Source organism: Palaemon carinicauda, unplaced genomic scaffold, assembly GCF_036898095.1.
Source record: "Palaemon carinicauda isolate YSFRI2023 unplaced genomic scaffold, ASM3689809v2 scaffold312, whole genome shotgun sequence".
NCBI classification, from domain to species: Eukaryota; Metazoa; Arthropoda; class Malacostraca; order Decapoda; family Palaemonidae; genus Palaemon; species Palaemon carinicauda.
The window spans coordinates 151,399-167,500 of NW_027170790.1; the positions used below are offsets into that span (position 1 = coordinate 151,399).

General features: G+C 46.5%; 1 long non-coding RNA gene and 1 pseudogene across 1 annotated transcript in view; both read right to left on the reverse strand.

The window, feature by feature from the left end:
• Positions 1-15,415, reverse strand: part of LOC137636497 (uncharacterized) — a 28,262-nt gene extending 12,847 nt beyond the window's left edge. The window contains exons 1-2 of the long non-coding RNA XR_011043119.1: positions 15,321-15,415; positions 11,256-11,480 (exon numbers count right to left, since the gene is read on the reverse strand). This is a non-coding gene — a long non-coding RNA (uncharacterized lncRNA). The remainder of the gene's footprint in view (positions 1-11,255; positions 11,481-15,320) is intronic.
• LOC137636498 (5S ribosomal RNA) lies at positions 5,779-5,897 on the reverse strand (annotated as a pseudogene).
• Positions 15,416-16,102: the final 687 nt, after the last annotated feature.

The following is a 16,102-nucleotide window of genomic DNA, read 5'->3' on the forward strand; positions in this document are numbered from 1 at the left end:
ACGACATAAGACGATGAAGGAGCACCCTTACGAGCCGAAGTAGCCATCAGGTCGTGTGTATCCTTCTGCACCAGCGAAGCCGCAATATCCTTGATCAACTGTTGAGGAAACAAGGCAGATGACAAGGGGGCAAAGAGAAGCTCCGACCTTTGACAGGGAGTTACTCCTGCCGAAAGGAACGAGCAAAGAGTCTCCCTCTTCTTCAGGACTCCAGCCGTAAAGGTAGCGGCGAGCTCATTGGAGCCATCACGGATGGCTTTGTCCATGCAGGACATAATAAGCACGGAAACATACTGGTCGGCCGACGAGATCTTCCTGCTTAATGCTCCTAGAGACCAATCTAAGAAGTTAAAAACTTCAAAGGCCCTGTAAACCCCTTTAAGGAGATGGTCAAGGTCCGAGGAGGACCAATAAACTTTAGAGCGTCTCATGGCCAGGCGACGGGGAGAGTCTACGAGGCTTGAGAAGTCTCCCTGGGCAGAGGCAGGAACTCCCAAGCCGAGAACTTCTCCCGTGTCATACCAGACGCTCGCTCTAGAAGCTAGTTTAAAAGGAGGGAAAGCAAAGGCCGTCTTCCCCAAACTCCTCCTGGTAATCAACCAGTCGCCTAGCAAACGTAAAGCCCTCTTAGAAGAGCGAGAGAGCACTAGCTTAGTAAAAGAAGGCTTCGAAGCAGCTCAGCCTAGCGCAAACTCTGACGGAGGCGAACGAGGAGCAGAAGTTACAAAATGGTCTGGGAAAAGATCCTTAAAAATCATCATGATTTTCTTAAATTCCATAGAGGGTTGAGCAGCTTTAGGCTCTTCTCCGTCTGATAAAATGCCCAAAGGAATATCAGTAGGCGGAGGATCAGCAACTTCCTCATCTGAAGGAACCTCGTCCGACAATTGTCGAGTCTCATGAAAAGGAGAGACCTGCCGCGGCGGCAATGCTTGACAGGCAATGTCCACAAGCAAAGGAGCCGCAGTAGCAGTCGAGGAAGCGACGTCATGCCGCTGCTGAAAGGACTGAAAACCTTGCGACTGACCAACAACAACAACAGGAGTTGATGGACGCTCGACGTCACGTCGGAACTGCCTTGACTGCCTAGACTGAGCAGTCAAAACAACCTTTGACTGCGGTGCTTGACGCTCAACGTCAAGTCGAGGCAACTGAGCTGGTTGGCGAACGTCCTGAACGTCAACACGAGGCTGCGGCAGCGGCTGAAAGTCAACACGGGACTGCAGCGAGTGAGGATCCATGTCACGTGACTGACGTGACAAACTACCGACATCACGTTTCATAACGTCAAAAGGACGAGTAAAAGCTCGTTTGGGCGGCTGACGGCCAGAGTCTCGATCAGCGTAACGGCGAGGATCATCGTGAACCTGCTCAACGGTATACTCCTCCATAAGGGAGGCAAGCTTAGTCTGCATATCCTGCAGGACAACACATTTAGGATCAACGGGAGTCGGAACGGGCCGAGACGATGGTAACGTCTGTGTCGGCAAAACATTGCCTTTACTGAGACTCTCGGAGCCCGTGTTACGCTTACGTTTAATAGGCGAACAGTCTTCCGACGACTGCAAAGGGTCAGAGCTGTCCCAATGGCTACAGCCAGGACGCTGGACCTGTCCTGAAGGGACTGACTTCCGCTTCAAGGGTCTAGAAACCTTGCGCCAAGGTTTCTTTTGCGAAAAGCCTTCGGATGACGAGGAGAAAACAGCCTCGCTCGTCTTATGGTAGGGGCGATCTTGACGAGAAACGCCCGATACCAAAGAGGGAACGTCTGTACGTTGGTTAAAGCCTCTCGTCCCCTTAAGTCCTACGACATTACATCTCCCTGGTGCAGGGGAGCCTGAAAGAGGTCTCGGACTAGGGGAGCGACAAGCACGAACAGACGAACCCTCGGTCGCAACACTAAATACACTTTGCGCACTTATCACTTTATCACTACGATTTTCTGATTTGGCACTCTGACACTTCAATAAATTCACATCTGACATGAGTTGGTTACGGTCCGATGCTAAGGACTCAACTTTCTCGCCTAATGCTTGAATGGCAAGAAACATATCCCGCATGGACGGTTCATGAGTGCTAGTAGAGGGTTCAGGAACAACTACTACAGGGGAAGGATTAGGTTCAGGGGCATGGGAGGAGGAAAATTCCAACGACCTAGAGGAGCTTCTCCTCACCCTATCTCTCTCCAGCTTACGAGAATATTTATCAAATTCAATCCAGTCGAATTCCGACAAGACCACGCACTCATCACACCGATCTCCTAATTGGCAGGTTTTACCCCGGCAATTAGAACACACGGTATGTGGGTCGAGAGAGGCTTGGGAAGACGTTTGTTACAATCCCTAGCATTACATTTGCGAAATTTAGGTCCAGGGATAGGAGAAGGGTCAGCCATATTGAACAGTCAAAGAAAATCCAAAACAAATCCAAAGTCATTAATAATAAACACTAGCCAAAAAAGGGTTCAAGAGTTTTAATTGAAGAGAAAAACACCCGTCACAGCGAAAGCTCAAAACAACCAAAATGAAGTACTTCACCAAAAATGACGAAAACTCAAGGTCAACAGCGAGCGGAATCAACTTGTCGATAAGACCGACAGAGAAGAACTGGAGCTGTTTACAAGTGTATGCGGTATCTGGCCGATAGTCGGCGCTGGTGGGCACACCCGCAACCTTCATGGCGATCGCTCGCGAGTTTTTGTGTTTCTGTCGAGCCGTCCGAGACGTCAGCTATTATATATTCACCGGCTAAGTTTAATATTTAAAAAAGGAGTTGTAGGCTGCAAACGGAGATTCAAAAAGGCGCCTCTTAGCACCCTTATAGGAAGATGAGAGGCCCTTACGACGAGGCGGACGGTGGGCCTTACGGCGAGGGAGGCCAACAGCAACAGCAACAGAAGAAACCTCCGAAGAGGAGTCTCTATGAGTGTACTCTCTCGCGAACGAAAGAGAAACACTTCGTAGAAGAGACTGGTCAGCAGAGACCTAAAAGGAGCAATCCTCCGAAGAGGAGCTCCTGCAGTTGCCCAGCCCCTTGAGCGAAACTGCAGATGTGACCGCTCAGCACCAAGAGCATAGTCGCACGAAAAAAAGGCAAGAGAAGAACCCTCCATAAGGGGAAAAACTCAAGCCTGGACAGGAAAAACTTCCCTCGGGAGGAAAGTTACCTGCCCAAGGAGGCAAGCCTCCTGAGAGTTCTAAAATGAACTGGAGAGCTGTCCGCCGTCACGGGAGTACTTCCAGTAGAAGGAGACACGCCCCTGACGAAAACACAAGGGGGGAGGCAGCAACAGCCGAATCCCCAGGACTCAACAAGACAGCTCACACCGTTGCCATATTACAGAAACGAACTAGATCGGTAACTGTAAAAAAATAAAACAAAAATAACATTAGTACACATTCATTCCCCCGGGAAGGCTCCGAAGAGGAATCCCGAGGGAAAGGAAACAAGAATTACACAACAGGCACGTGCCCTCACAACCACTTACACTCACGGAAGGAGAGCTGTAACCAAAACAAAATTATAACAATTATAATTATGTAACTATGTAATTTAAAAATGAATGAACACTAAAGAAAGAACGAAAACCCCGAAAGGAATCGTTCTACAAAGCTGAAAAATCAACTAATACAATTAGATTCATAAACTAATTGAGACAAACGTACGGCGTAGCAACCCCCCCCCCCCCACACGGAAAGGAAGCTACAAGGGCGTAGTAACACGTAGTAAAAGGGTGAACAACCTCAAGAGGAAACTTACTGATTTCTATACTCAAATATGTATACAAACATGAAAACATGTTTACATATATATTGAGTAAATGAAAAGTAAGCGATTAAGTAAAGACAAAACAAACAATGGCTGCCAAAAGAGGACCAAGACAGAGACGTCTGTCACAGTCCGAGCCAAAAGTGAAAGTGGGCATTCATCTGTCTGTGAGGGAGGGGAGGGGTAGCTAGCTACCACTCCCCTAACCCCCCCCCCCCCCCCGCTAACTAGCGCGGGGGTAATACACCCTCGTTAAATTCTAATGGCTCGCCATTTCAGCTGCGCTAAAAGGTAAACCCTGTGTAAATAGCGTGGTTTGTATTTCGGTTACGGAACAAAGAAGGTTTTGGGATATCAGATACAGAATGGAGACTCGAAATCTTGAAGGAATTGGACCGAAGGGCCGGGACCCCAAGATTCTGAGTCTAGCCAACAACTCAAGAGCGAACCTGAATGTTGCCTCCCCCTCCTCCTTAGAAAGGGCAGAGTCGTACGAGACCAAGAAGATTGCTTACACACTGGCCGCGGCCAGAGTGAGCAGGAGACCCAAGACGGAATACAATCCGAGGCCTGTCGTAAAGGGTCTTGAGAAGATCTCTTAAGGGACTAAAAAGTCCGAGCCATGCTCCAAGTTGGAGGTCTCACTCCGACTAGGGCAGGGACGATTTTGCATGAGCGAGGAAAGATCCAGCGGGAAGGAAAAGTTATTCCTTTAAGCCTGAAGGTCAGGGAAAGGCTGAGCGACAGGCTTCATTGCCGAGAGCGGAAAGGAGTTTCCTCCCGCCGAAAGGCAATAAGACCGTTATTGCTGGAGAAGAGGCCTCAAGGGAAGAGGTATATCTCCCACGGCACCAACCACCGAAGACTCTTCACTTCGCCTGGAAGACCCCTGCAGATGACTATCGCAGATGACGCAACCTCCGTCCCGCGACTGTAGCGGGTTGTCTCTTCTTGAGGAGGAGGCGTAGTGTCTCCAGGCATGAAGCCGAAGCGACGCCCCGGTTCGTGAAAGATGTTGCAGTGTGGTTGTTTGAGTAGTCTGTGCCGTGTGAGAAGCTCTCCCGGGAGTTCCGTCAGGGGAAGCAGAGGGTCCAGAAACCGTTCTGCGCATAGTCCCAGTGAAGCTCTCCCATTGAAAGGTTGACAGACAACCTGGTCTTGTTGAGACCCATTCTCCACAAACAAAAAGGAGGGAAGACGCAGGCGTCGAAGTTGTCCCACCATCACCAGAATGCATCTTGCCAGAGTCTCGGGAGAAGAACAGTGGAAGCTTGAGGTTCCAAGCTGTCGCAATCAGGTCCCCCAGACCAGGACTTGCTGGTTACTCAAGGCCAAAGATCCCCAGGTACACTCTCTCTACGAGGCTCTGCTCGGATAGTCGGAGAGAACATTCCTCTGCCTGGAATGAGAGAGCCGATGGTGGTATTGAGAGTATCTCAATCATCTCGGTATCTCTACTGCAAGATGTGGAGGTGTGAAAATGCGTCCCCTGCTGGTTAGAATACGCCAGAATCATGAAGTCGACGCGCACGGGGCGACTCGGCAGGAGCTGTAGGATCTGTAGAGGGGCCAGACTACGGCCCCTAAGCCTGCCTGAATGATGGAGAGGTATCCTTCAGGTCCTGACCATAGGCCTGGACCGGAACATGCCCCCCCCCCTCCTTTTCTTTGACGAGTCCGAGAACAGCATCAAGAATGTGGGGAAAGGACGAGAATATCCACGCCCATCAAGAGGTTCCATAGGTCAACACCCATTGCAGGTCTAATAGTTCCGCTGGTCCCATAGGGGCCAGGAAGTCCGGTTAATCGTTGCCTGAAACCACCGGAACTTGGACCGGCCCACATGGAACTTACCCTGAGGCGACCGTTCGGAACTATAGACGGGTCAATGAGGAAAGGAGAACCAGGAAACGTTCCAAGGTAGGGCTGAAAGCTCTGCTTGACCGAGAATAGATACTGCGACTCTCCTCAGCCTTCCCACAGTCAACTGAAGGGAAGGCTCGGAGGAGGTGGCAACAGAATCTGGCGTCCCCAGGTGGTCACCCATCCAAGTACCGACCAGAACCGACATTGCTTAACGTCGCTGGACGGACGAGAAGCGGGGTTTCCAACGTGGTAAGGCCGTTGACTCAATATCATGGCCAGATACTCCAGATGTTGAGGCAGAAGAGAGAAGGCTCCTAGCAAAATACCATGAACCCACACTCATGGTAAGCATCCGGAAGCTTGTCCCGGCGCTGAAGAAGGTCAAACCCGAGCCTACTGGAGTTGACCAGCCCTCCAAAAAGCGAAGGAGGCGGAAGCCTGCACCTGAGCGGCCATGAGGAAAGCAGGGAGAGTTCTCTGGGGAAAAAAACCTGCGATGCCACGGCGGGATAGCCACACTGCATCATAAGCAGGAATACTTGCAGTCTAGGCTGAATTCCACGAGCTCCCTGGAAGATGGATGGAATGGAAACTGAAAGTACCCGTCCTTCCGATCCAGGGTTTAAGGAGTCCTGTCGCCTCGTTACCAGTCTGATCGATTCGGCTGTTCTACGCTGGACGAAGTTTGTTCGACAAACTTGATCAGGGCTGAGAGGTCGACTACGGAACTCCCGACTCAGATACTTCCTTCCAAGAAAGGATCGACTGAAGAAGCCGGGGGTGAAGCCGTCGATGATCCCATGGAGGACCTTCTCCTAAGGTATGGATCACTCTGCCCAAACGGGCAACTTTTGCCGACCCTATGGCATAGAGGTTCAGAGACACTGAATTCGCTGACAGAGACGGCAGGCGCGATATCCTTGGCTGATCACAGAGATCGTGCGGGAATGGGCATCAGAAAGCTGTAATCCGGATGAGAAACCTTAAGCATCCTCCCAGCGAGAAACCTGCAAGGGGGGTGCCAATACTAGAGTTCGTGAACTCTGCCGCTCCCTTTAGGACTATGCCACCCCCCCCGGGGGAGCCTCCCGTGCCATCTGTTCCTGACAGGAGGAAACTGCAATTGGACACCTTGTCTCAGTTGTCGTAGCCGATAACTTAGGCCGACGTGGTTGAAAGAAAAAGGCGCTGGGGCCCTGCAGAGTCTGGAAGAAAGCGCCTTGGAGGAGTGAAAATGGAAGTCGATTTCCTCCGCACAACCGCTGTCTAAGTCTCTGTCCTTGGGCACAAACAAACTCTTCTCAAGGATGGAAGGGTGTCCGAGGTTGTCGACATCCACGGATGAGACACCCGAAAGGAAGCCCTCGGTCAGCGCGTCCAGATGGTCAAACATCGAACTTGCCCGCAAGTTAGATACTTAACGACGAAAGGCCAAGGTGCCTGAGCCCGAGAGGAGGAAAGTACCCATGATCTTCCTGTAGCTTCCTTGAACCAAACCTCGGGCCGTAACCGAGGAGGGAAAGGACCTGGTAAGCCCCCTACACGAGGTGGAGAAGAGGAAGGGGTAGGCAGTCACCCCTTGGCCGATGGAGAAATCTCGAACGGAAAGCCCCCCGCCAAAAATCCTTCCAGGGAATGACGGGGAAGGGCTAACCCAGGTTCTGGAAAGAGGAGTGTTGCTCAGACCTCCCAGAAGATTCTTCCTATTCTTGCAAGTGCCATGCTCTGCGTTTACGGGGTGAGGCCGTGTTCTGGAAATACGCTCCAGAAGAACTCGCCAGGGCTGGCCATGCTGCGAAAACCCCAATGGGAATCGTGGTTGCAATCGCCCTGGAGCTCGCGCGATGGTAAATCAATGATTTGCGCGTGGGCGAACGTGGAAGCGCCCATGCGCGGTCACGCAGGAACGCAAACGAAGGTGAGTGAAGGAGCGCAGAAGGAGGGCGAGCGTGGTAGGAAGGGCGAGAGCTGGTGGTCGGCGAGCGATAACCCATAGACGAGCAATGGACACTGAAAGAATTAAGCCGATGTTCGTGCGAAGAAACACTGTAGGTTTGTGCGATGGGACACCGTCGGTTCGCGCGACGGAACACCGTCGGTTCGCGCGACGGAAACCCGTCCGTTCGCGCGACGGAAACCCGTCCGTTCGCGCGACGGAAACCCGTCCGTTCGCGGGCGAACCTTGGAGAGCATGTGCGCGGACGCGCAGGCGAGCGGTCGCGCGGGCGAGTGGGCGCAAGGGTGGGTAGGTGAATGAGCGCGTGTCCGAGGCGGCGAACGCAAGCGCTGGCAAGATGGCGTGGAAACGCGCTGCCGCGTGGGTGAGGAAGACCGCTGGCGATGTGGATCAACAGGCGATCGGTGGTGAGCTGGTGAGCGCTGACACGCAGGTGGGCGATGGCGCGTCGGCGAGCGGTGGTGCGTTAACAAAACGCTAGCGAGCAGATGAAGAATCGCGCGGGTGCGTAGGCGGTTGCCAACGCGAGAGAGAGTAGTGATGGTTAGCGCGCATCGCGCTAACAGAAGGCGCGCAGGTGCATCAGGAAGGTGAGCGCTGAAGCCAGCTGTTAATCAGGCGATCCTAGATGGTCAGAAAACCGTTGGCGACGATTGGTGCGTGGCAAAGAAGGGCGCGCAGATGTGCGCTGGCGCATAGGACAGAAGAAAAGGCGAGCGCTGGCGAGCAGGAGGAAGATCTCCGGCAAGACTCAGCTACCGGAGATCGTGGTCCACAGCAGGCGAGCGCTAGATCGCTACTGATGGTGGTCAGGGGAACTGACACGCGTGGCGATCGTTGACGCGTAGGAGATCGCTGGCGAGCAGGTGAACGTTGACGCGTCTAAGGTCGCTGGCGAGCTGATGATCGCTGACGAGCAGAAGGCAACGCGTGGAAGCCTGCGCATAGAAGAAGAGTCCTTGACCCAGACCTGAACCGAAGTTCTAGATCGCGAGGGCGAACGTGGGAGCACAGGGCGCGTAACAGGAACCAACAGGAACAGCAGAGATGATCATCATGAGAGCGCTGACGAACAGGAGAGCGCTGGCGAACAGGAGAGCGCTAGCGATCAGGAAGCGCTGATGAGCAGGAGAGCGCCTGTGCGCTAACACTGAGCAGGAGCAGCAGCAGGAGCGAACACAGCAGAAGGGCGCGCAGGGGAACCCTGACACGCAAGGGAAGAACCCCCGTGGGAGGCAACCCTTTGCCCCGAAGGGATCGTTGTCCGTTGGGAGACAGATGTCCATCGGAAGACCGTTGCCTGTCCGCCGGGAGACTGATGTCCGATGGAAGACCGTTGCCCGTCGGAAGACGAGATCAGACTGCTGTCCATCTGCACCAGGGCGGAAGATCAAGAAGAAGGAGTTGTAGGCTGCAAACGGAGATTCAAAAAGGCGCCTCTTAGCACCCTTATAGGGAGATGAGAGGCCCTTACGACAAGGCGGACGGTGAGCCTTACGGCGAAGGAGGCCAACAGCAACAGCAGCAGAAGAAATCTGCGAAGAGGAGTCTCTATAAGTGTACTCTCTCGCGAACGAAAGAGAAACACTTCGTAGAAGAGACTGGTCAGCCAGTGACCTAAAAGGAGCAATCTTCCGAAGAGGGGCTCCTGCAGTTGCCCAGCCCCTTGAGCGAAACTGCAGGTGTGACCGCTCAGCACCAAGAGCATAGTCGCACGAAAAAAAGGCAAGAGAAGAACCCCCCCAAAGGGAGAAAAACTCAAGCCTGGACAGGAAAAACTTCCCTCGGAAGGAAAGTTACCCACCCAAGGAGGCAAGCCTCCTGAGAGTTCTAAAATGAACTGGAGAGCTGTCAATCGTCACGGGAGTACTTCCAATAAAAGGAGACACGCCCCTGACGAAAATCCAAAGGGGAGGCAGCAACAGCCGAATCCCCAGGCCTCCACAAGACAGCTCACACCGTTGCCATATTACAGAAACGAACTAGATCGGTAACTGTAAAAAAAAAAAATAAAACAAAAATCATTAGTACACATTCATTCCCCCGGGAAGGCTCCGAAGAGGAATCCTGAGGGAAAGGAAACAAGAATTACACAACAGGCACGTGCCCTCACAACCACTTACACTCACGGAAGGAGAGCTGTAACCAAAACAGAGTTATAACAATTATAATTATGAAACTATGTAATTATGTAATTAAAAAATGAATGAACACTAAAGAAGGAACGAAAACCCCGAAAAGAATCGTTCTACAAGCTGAAAAAAATAACAACTACAATTAGATTCATAAACTAATTGAGACAAACGTACGGCGTAGCAACCCCCCCACACGGAAAGGAAGCTTCAAGGGCGTAGTAACACGTAGTAAAAGGGTGAACGACCTCAAGAGAGAGAGAGAGAGAAAGACCTAAGTCAAACTCGATCGCCACCCATTAAATTACGCCGTGGATGCCTAACTGCCGAGGACTCCACGTAGATATCGAACACTACACACACAACTCTGAAAAGGAAACTTACTGATTTCTATACTCAAATATATATTCAAACATGAAAACATGTTTACATATATATTGAGTAAAAGAAAAGTAAGCGATTAAGTAAAGACAAAACAAACAATGGCTGCCAAGAGAGGACCAAGACAGAGACGTCTGTCACAGTCCGAGCCAAAAGTGAAAGTGAGCATTCATCTGTGTGAGGGGGGGGAGGGGTGGCTAGCTACCACTCCCCTACCCCCCTGCTAACTAGCGCGGGGGTAATACACCCTCGTTAAATTCTAATGGCTCGCCATTTCAGCTGTGCTAAAAGGTAAACCCAATGTAAATAGCTAAGGTTTGTATTTCGGTTACGGAACAATTATCAATTTCATTATGATATCAACGGCAGATTTATTTACATCACAATAGATTCCCTAAAGTCACTAATTTTACCAGACACATAAAGAGGAAGAAGGATAGCAAGAGCCATGGCTAAAACAAAGGACACTGCCAATCACAAAAACATCCTTGCATATACGGTACCGGTAGTCATGAAAAAAAGGGCGAACATACAGAAGTTGCATCCATAAGAACTATGCGTGTCCCAAGAAGTCCCCTTCTTGAAATAGATACTCCATCATACAGCACTTTGAAAAAAAAACACAAATTTGACAGATAATAATAGAGCATCTTTAGTATTAGAGCATTAAGATAATTGGTCTGTAGAGTTAGACATAATGCTTTCTCTCATCCCTCCCTTCAATTCTAAGCAATTTCAACTTGGGTCTTCCTGATCTACTGAACCTTTCCGTTGGTCGCCCCCAACGCTTTCCAACTTAATCCTTCTTTACTTCTTTCGTCATATGTCCATTTCAAACTCTGAACATCCACGAAATAAAAAAGAATGGCCACGTGTGGGGAGAAAAAGTCAGATCTCGAAGAACTATGGTAAAGCACAAATAGAAATAATACATACGTCATTGAAATCTCATTGACCGAGACGATTTGAAAATCGTTTAAGTCAATGAAGTGGTTCAAATGGAATAAAGTGGCTTAGAACCAATATAACAGCTCAAAAAGCAAGGCAGAAAAGGGGCATTTGATTGCAGAGAATGGAGAGAACTCATTCACTTCAATCCCATAGACTTTATAAACCAGACATTTGAAAAAACTCTGATAAGAATTAAATACCTTTTCCATGTACCACAAGACTTGTGAAGGGGTAAATGTACTTTAAATGCTGCTGCAACTTTTCATTGGAGCTTCTCTTCAAATAGACCTTTCCAAGATGCACCTCGTACACTTCTTCCCCCTCACTGGTGCAGCCACCTCCCATCTGACCCGTGGCGACGAAAGGCAACATGCCCGGAGTTTCCTGTATAGCGTCGTACATCTTCGATGTCATGGCAAAAGGTCCTGAAATTGTCAAAAGGAATTTCAGCACGTAATAGAGTACAGCAATTCAGTAACATACAATGTATAAAATATAGTAACGTATCAAAACACATACAAAACTAAAGAACTGTATTAGCATAATGCATATCAATATCTTCAGAGAAAACATTTTTAAGAAATTTTTTTTTCAAGTACAAACTTTTCATTTGTCAATACTTCAGCCTATTCTTATGTCCAATTCAATTTCAGACATTCCCTCTTTCAGTACACCACATTCTCCTGTCCTCTTGGTGAGGGTAGAAGAGACTCTTTAGCTATGGTAAGCAGCTCTTCTAGGAGAAGGACACTCCAAAATCATACCATTGTTCTCTAGTCTTGGGTAGTACCATAGCCTCTGTACCATAGCCTTCCACAGTCTTGGATTGGAGTTTTCTTGCTTGAGGGTACACTCAGGCATACTGTTCTATCTTATTTCTCTTCCTCTTTTTTTTTCAGTTTTTATGGTTTAGATATGAAAGATATAATTCAATGTTGTTACTGTTCATGAAATACTTAATTCTACTTGTTCATTAATTCTCTTGTAGTTTGTTAATTTCCTTTCCTCACTGAGCTATTTTTCCTTGTAGGAGCACTTGGGCTCATAGCATCTTGCTTTTCCAACCAGGTTTATAGCTTAGCTTGTAATAATAATAACAACAACAGTTGTTGCACGTATTTTCTTTGCACTTCAACCAGATCATTCATGAAGATCATATTAGACTGTGCTCGCTCTCTCTCTCTCTCTCTCTATCCGGAAAACACAGCATGAACTGTCACATTAAGCGCGTCTCTCTCTCTCTCTCTCTCTCTCTCTCTCTCTCTCTCTCTCTCTCTCTCTCTCCGGAAAACACAGCATGAACTGTCACATTAAGCGCGCTAACAATGTCAAATGGGTTTTCTTTCGCAATCCATGGCTACAACTGGTACAGCAAATAGGGAGGGGAGGGGAGGGGAGGGGAAGGGGCAGGGGGAAGCCCCACCCCTCTGACAGGTAGAGCAACCTCCCCTTTGACCTTCGGCCTGGGTGCTTGTGGGGGGGGGGGGGGGGGTTGAGGCAGCTCATGAAACTTCAAGGTCTCCGATTTGTAAAGTTAAGAAAGAATACAAATTACTTTAAAATTTGTGATTTGTTCCTAAATGTAACACAAACCATCAATCTTTTTTATCAATATCATTACTAGCTAAGCTACAATCCTAGTTGGAAAAGCTGGATACTATAAGCCCTAGGAAAAATAGCCCAGCGAGGAAAAGAAAGAAGAAATGGATAGAATCATGTGTCTGAGTGTACCCTCAAGCAAGAGAACTTTAACCCAAGACAGTGGAAGACCATGGTACAGAGGCTATGGCCCTACCCAAGACTAGAGAACAATGTTTGATTTTGGAGTGTCCTTCTCCTAGCGGAGCTGCTTTATCATTGCTAGTCTCTCTTCTACCTTTACCAAGAGCAAAGTAGCCACTGAACAATTACTGTACAGTGCAGTAGTTAACACCTTGAGTAAAGGAAAAATTTTCAGTTATCTTTGTGTTGTTTGGTGTGTGAAGGAGAATGTGTAAGGAATAGGACAGACTATTTGATGATGTAAGGACTGTTTTAAGTGCTACAAACCATTCTTTAGTCTAGAGAATGAGATGGAAATCCATATTTTCTGTGCATTCGGAATGTATGGCAGACAAGGGCTCCAGTATTTTGAACGTTTTTCATGACAATAACCAGCGAAAACTAAGAAGTTTAAAACATATTATCATCAATGACATGAAACATACGAAGAATTACGGTCTCTTTCAGGAAGTGGGAACCTGTTTCTCCCGATAAAGTCTTCTTTTCGGACTCGTCAGGGGGTTAGACAATCAGAGAAGTCTGACTCAAGGGCGAGATATTAGCCGGATACTCAAGATCACACCCAGAGATTTATTCCCCTTCAAGGATTTAAGTCCAAAGGTGCACCACAGCGTCATCACTGAGAACAAACGCCTTGTCCAAGAGTTAAAGAGAGAAAATCTTAAAGAGCAAGTCTGAAGAGAAGCCAATGCCAAATAGCACGTTTGTGTTCTTCAGCGGCAGAGAATCAAAGTGACTGTGTTGTTTGCGGGCAGAAAGGGGGGCTTTCCCACCACTAGCGAGTATCTACCGGCTACTGCCAACAACTCATTGTAAAAGTTTTTAACTGTTAAGTTCCAGCTATGCTTTAATCAATCTCTAATAAAGAACGAAGGTTTGTAAATGTGTAGGAACATCTATGCGTTTCAAACAGTCGTCCTTATCAAAAAAACATTCAAAACACCATGTACGTACCAGCCTAATTGTATAATTAAATCCCTCTTATAAACTTTGTTGTCCCTGAAAGTGATCATCATAAAAAACCAGTTGCAATAATCACAATGATTAACAATAATGAAACACGGTCTAAACACTGGAGCTTTTGTTTGCCAGGACTTTTGGACACACAGAAAACGTGACTTTCCATCCCATTTTCTATTGTCGTTTGAAGCAGCGTTCATCCTATTGCAAATAAACTCCTTACTTAACCCTTTTACCCCCAAAAGGACGTACTGGTACGTTTCACAAAAGCCATCCCTTTACCCCCATGGACGTACCGGTACGTCCTTGCAAAAAAATGCTATAAATTTTTTTTTCCATATTTTTGATAATTTTTTGAGAAAATTCATGCATTTTCCAAGAGAATGAGACCAACCTGACCTCTCTATGACAAAAATTAAGGCTCTTAGAGCAATTTAAAAAAAATATACTGCAAAATGTGCTGGGAAAAAAATAACCCCCTGGGGGTTAAGGGTTGGAAATTTCCAAATAGCCTGGGGGTAAAAGGGTTAATTGAGCTAATGATGTATGGGTTATATGCTCTGAAATAACCATGACCTCATTGTTCCTTCCTATGTTCTGGCAAACAGAACATGTCTCACTATACGCATCAACCCTGTGGGATGGTATTTGGGTGTTATCAATTATAAAAACTTAGATTTGATTACTTCCATTATCATAACCCAGCAATTCATGGTTAAGGGTTTAAATGAACTTGCTAGTAATTTTCTATTGAAATTTGCTAAATAAAATTGTTATGGGAAAATTTATGTTAATATAAATATAAAATGAAACCTAAATGTTCTATAACTTAGCGAATTAAACACTTTTCTTTATTAAATTATGTATCTAAATTAACAGTGGATGCCGACAGTAGGCCATGGGATTCAAAATGCTGTATTTAGAGAGATCTATTATATTATGCAAGTTCCAGAGCCTTTGTATATGAGAGGCCAGTTCCTCTCACGTTCATTAAAGATGGACGTCAACTAACCTAAACTTTCCTCCCTAACCTAACTCACAAACCATGTCCTTACCTACTTATCTAATGGGGGGGGGGGGTGGACTGACGCCCCCTATGCCCCCCACCCCCCTTACACTGCCATACTCTAAGGTAGACATATTAATACATACAGGTGGCCGCTTTCATACATACACCCCCAAGTTCCAATGTCCTAATTGATATTGTACTAAACTATAATAAAACTAAAGGGACAAACTACGCAATTTAAATTACAATTGTGAAAATTGAATTCTGGAGTATATTGTGAATTCACAACCTAAATTCAATTATTTACACCTTCACATTGCATGAAACAATCAAGCACAAGTCATAACTAAGCAAAGGTGATGTTGAGGACCAATGGACACCACAAATCCAATCTTGCTTAGGGTCACCTTAGGGGCTTCAGACGGTCCTGTCATAAAATGAACTTGTACATTAGAAAACGTAATTATGTAACTATAAACATCAATAAAGATATTCATTTGCAATATAAACTTACTTTTGTAGATAATAAAGGAGGAAATAACGAAGAATTTACGAAAATCGAAGAATTAATTTGCCGGCGATTTGAGCAGGCCGCCATGTTTGTTTACATACATCATCAGCTGATTGAACTTTGAAGAAGATTAAAAGTTATCGTACAATGTCAAAACTAATATACGAAACTCGGTATAGAATTGCTTTTCAATTATAATAATTCTTTTATAAAATGTAAAATATGCATATTTTATTAATTTTTCATCAATGAAATATGATATTTTGTTATTTAGGATTTTGAAACTAATTATCTTACGTCTGACAACGAATTCTTGTTATCGTACAAATGTCAAAACTAATAAACGAAACTTGGTATAGAAATACTTTTCAATGATAATAATTCTAATATAAAATGTAGAATATACACATTCTATTAATGTTGCATCAATAAAATTTGATATTGTGTTATTTGGAATTTTGAAACTATTAGTTATCGTACGTTTGACAAAAAACTTTTGACATTTTGATTCTTTTAAAGAAAACGTTTTATGGTAAACTTCGATAGATTTTATTGGACCTTTGTCAATATTTATATTTCATTTTAATTAAACTAAACTTTTCATGATATAATATAATACCATGAATTAATGACTCTGTGCATTTCTAGACCTATGTTTAGCTGAATAAACCCATAGATTTCATGATTGTTCAATTATGTAATGTATTTAAGTGATTAATGGTGTAAAAAAACGAGGCTTAAAAGGCAAATAAAAGTAAACTTATACTGTATGGCTAATAAAAATT